Here is a 4450-nt window from a genome sequence, read left to right as displayed (position 1 = left end):
GATTTCTTTATGTAGCTATATGTAATACGATATTCGCCAATGTCCCTTCTACATGTACGTACACTTGATCGTAAAGCTTTCGTTTGGCTACTGAATTGCAACGCCGGCCGACGGAAGATTTTGTACCACAGTAGATAACTTCAAAGCTCATTACCATATATAATTGTATATATGTAAACAATAGAGAGACCTTATTTCAATACTATTATGTAGAAGAGTTGCATGCATGTATATGTACGGTTCGAAACAAGAGAGATCTTTTTTTTGAAATTGTAAACCACTTATATTAAGCAGAGCAAGCCGCCTCATTAAAAACCTTTCAGTCCCTTAGGTACCCTGAAAGGAAAAGAGTGCGTCTGAAAACTTGTCCGCTGAAACAGAACAAACAGACGCTACATATTCAGAAGATTTGCAACAGGGTCCAAAACGCAGTTTGGAGTTGCATCAAAACAAATACCAGAATCCCCAGTCCTTCCTAACTGAGCTAGGTTGTGAGCTTCACCATTGCACCTTCTCTCTACCTTATGGACAGAAGGTTAACGAGAAGATCTTCAGTAGTTCCCTTGCTTCCTCTAAAACGCACCAAGAGCCTAACCGGTCCATATCATTGCATGCAAGCACTTGAACAATACGTAGGCAGTCCGTTCGAGGATAGCAGGCCAGCGACCCAGAGAGATTAATGGTTTTAAGCCTGTCAAAACAGCGTGAACTTCCGCCTCTTCCGCACTAATACACCCAAATAGTGTCCTCCATTCTGAGATGACAGCTTGACCTAAGTGATCTCTGATGATCAGACCAAAACCAGCCTTCCCAGAGCGCGCATCCCAGCTTGCATCAACATTTGCTTTAACTACTCCGGGCCTAGGAGCTACCCAGACATGAGTGCAGGAGAATGAGGTCCGTCCCGGGAGATAGGTTTTTTCCCTTTTACATCCACCATCAAGTCCGGATTTGATGAGGAGTGCAAATAGTTGACAAGATACGACACTGATGCACTGATAGAAGCTTTTCCATCTCCATGAACCACGTTATTTCGATGGTGCCAAACCCGCCATAAGAGGAAGATAACCTTTGCGCGCATCTCGCTGTCGAGGTTTTGGAGCAGAACAAGGAGCCATTCTTTGCCATCAAAGGAAAACATCAATTCAGAAGGGAGTTGCCATGAAGCTCTAAGCTCCTCTCTTAGTGCTCGAGCAAAGGTGCAACGAACAAGCGCATGGATCCCATCTTCCACTTCACGGCCACATATCGAGCAGAGCGGGCTCACAGTCTTGATTCGGTGATTGACATTAGCCATAAATGCAAGTGTATCCGTAGCAGCCTTCCAAGCGAAAACTTTCAGTTTTTGGGGGACCTTTGCTTTCCAAATGACATTCTAAATACCCCGATCACCCGACGGTTCTGAGCTTGACTGTCCACCGCTAAGGTTTGTATAGATAGAACTCATACCCATGGCATACGCTGACCGCACCGAGAATATCCCATTGCTCTCCGACAACCAGGCAACAAAGTCATCACACTGACGTGCAGGGAGTTTAATCGATAGAATAGTGTCAGCATCCGATTTCGGGCAGCACTCATGAATCAGACCTTCATTCTATGCTCGCGTGGTCGGGTCGATCAGTTCAGAGACCCACCGTCGCCGGCTATTACCCAGCCTCATCGAGATCTTTAGTGCATCAATTCTAGGAAGCCAATTATCTCTATAAAAAATTACCTGAGAGCCCGAACCAATCCGCCATATCACACCTTTTTTAAGCAATTCCAAGCCATGTATCACACCCTACCAGGATTGAGAAGTATTCTGAATAAAAGTTGTATCAAGAAGATTTCCCGAAGGATAATATTTTTCCTTGAGAACCCAGGCACAAAAGCTATCTGGGGAGTGAATCAGCCGCCAAGCTTGTCGTTCCAGAAGGCTTGATTAAAGACACGAAGATCCCGGAAACCCATACCACCCTGACTCTTCGGCCGCGTCATTTTTTCCCATGACATCAAGTGCATACGTCTATGATTATCTTCATCACCCCACCAGAAGTTGCGTACGATTTTTGAGAGATCCTCAATAAGGCCCACATGGAATTTAAACACACCCATCGCGTGTGTCGGAAGGGACTGCAAAACAGCCTTAATGAGAATTTCCTTCGCTGCTCCCGTGGTTATTTTTTTAAGTGACTAGAACTTCCGGACATATACTTCTCCACCCAGTCATTTGTTTTTTTCGAAAATCTATCTTTTGTAGACTGAAGCTTACCTTTCTTTAATCTGCCTTCTGGAACCGGCAGCCCAAGATACTTATCCTCAAAACAAGGAGTATCATATTTCAGGAGCGCCTTGATATCATCTTGAGAGGCTACATGAACCCGATCACCATACATGATTGACCATTTTCCCAAGCTAACCATTTGGCCCGTGGCTTTCTCATATTTTTCCAGAACTGATTTTACTATAGATGCTTGGTTCAGAGACCCCTCAAAGAAAAGGATGCAGTCATCGGCAAATAGGAGGTGAGAGATACTCGGCCCTCTTATGCTAAGATGAAGGTCAAGGAGAGCACCCGCTTCAGTCTCCTTCCTGATGAGACATGAAAGGCCTTCAGCTACAAACAAGAACAAATACGGTGAAAGTGGGTCACCTTGGCGCAGCCCGCGTGTGGGAATAAATGGGTCCAACATATTTCCGTTAAAGCGAATAGAGTATCGGACGGTGGTCACACATGCCATAACCCACCGAATCCATTTGTTGTGAAAGCCCAATTTCGCTAAAACCCCTTCCAGAAAATTCTAGTCCACTCGGTCATATGCCTTAGCCATATCCAACTTATACGCACATAACTTCCTGCGACTCGGTGAACCTGTCTGAATTGAATGAATACATTCAAAAGCCACCAATGCATTATCGATGATAAGTCTCCCGGGGATGAACGCACTCCGAGTAGGAGAAATAATGTCATGAAGGATCGGCCTCATCCTATTCACCAAGCACTTCGACACCACCTTAAACAAAACATTACACAGGCTGATTGGTCGGAACTCTTTTACTTCCTCCGGGTTATCCTTCTTTGGAATAAGGACAATAGTTGTGTCATTTACCTCCTCTGGCATTAGCCCATCAGTAAAGAACTTTTGCACTGCCACCACTACATCATCACACAAAAGGTCCCAATTTCTTTGAAGGAACCTTGCTGGAAAACCATCGGGGGTCCTGGAGCTTTTAAAGGCCCTATTTAGAAGAGTGTATCACTGATTTCTTTCACAGAAAAATGGGCGCAAAGCATCTCGTTTGTGTCATCATCCACACACTGGTGCAACAGATCTGTTAAGATGGTATGGTCAATGTTTCCATCCTGGGCATAGAGCCCTTGGAAAAAGTCCCGGGTAATAGTCTCCATTTCATTTGTGTCGGAGGTCCAGGAGCCATCCGGCCTTTTAAGTCTACTTATACGGTTTTTCTTCCTTCTGCTAGACGCATGCTGATGTCTACGCACACTCCTTTTCCTGTAGACAGTGTTGGGCCTCCAAGAGCAGAGGTTTGTAGAACAGCAGCAAGTTTTCCCTTAAGTGGATCAACCAAGGTTTATCGAACTCAGGGAGGAAGAGGTCAAAGATATCCCTCTCATGCAACCCTGCAACCACAAAGCAAGAAGTCTCTTGTGTCCCCAACACACCTAATAGGTGCACTAGTTCGGCGAAGAGATAGTGAAATACAGGTGGTATGAATAAATATGAGCAGTAGTAACGGCGCCAGAAAATACTTGATGCTACAACTGGCGTGTGGTTGATGGTGGTAATATTGCAGGCAGTACAGATGCAGTAAAACAGTAAACAAGCGATGATTTCAGTATTTGGGAATAAGGCCTAGGGATTATACTTTCACTAGTGGACACTCTCAACATTGATCACATAACAGAATAAATAGATAAATGCTATACTCTACACTCTCTTGTTGGATGATGAACACCACTAATTGTGTAGGATTACACGAACCCTCTATGCCGGAGTTAACAAGCTCCACAATATTCGATATTCATGTTTAAATAACCTTAGAGTGCACGATAGATCAACACAACTAAACCAAGTACTAACATAGCATGCACACTCGTCACCATCACACTATGAAGGAGGAATAGATCACATCAATACTATCATAGCAATAGTTAACTTCATAATCTACAAGAGATTACAATCATAACCTACGCCAAGTACTACACGATGCACACACTCGTCACCATTACACCGTGGAGGAGGAATAGAGTACTTTAATAACATCACTAGAGTAACACATAGATGAATAGTGATACAAAACTCATATGAATCTCAATCATGTAAGGCAGCTCATGAGATCATTGTATTGAAGTACATAGAGAGAGATTAACCACATAGCTACCGGTACAGCCCCTTAGCCTCGATGGAGAACTACTCCCTCCTCATGGGAGACAGCAGCGGTGATG

The sequence above is a fragment of the Lolium rigidum genome, chromosome 3 (genome assembly GCF_022539505.1).
Source record: "Lolium rigidum isolate FL_2022 chromosome 3, APGP_CSIRO_Lrig_0.1, whole genome shotgun sequence".
Lineage (NCBI taxonomy): Eukaryota > Viridiplantae > Streptophyta > Magnoliopsida > Poales > Poaceae > Lolium > Lolium rigidum.
The sequence above is the reverse complement of the archived record's forward strand: the minus strand, read 5'-3'. Positions refer to the sequence as shown.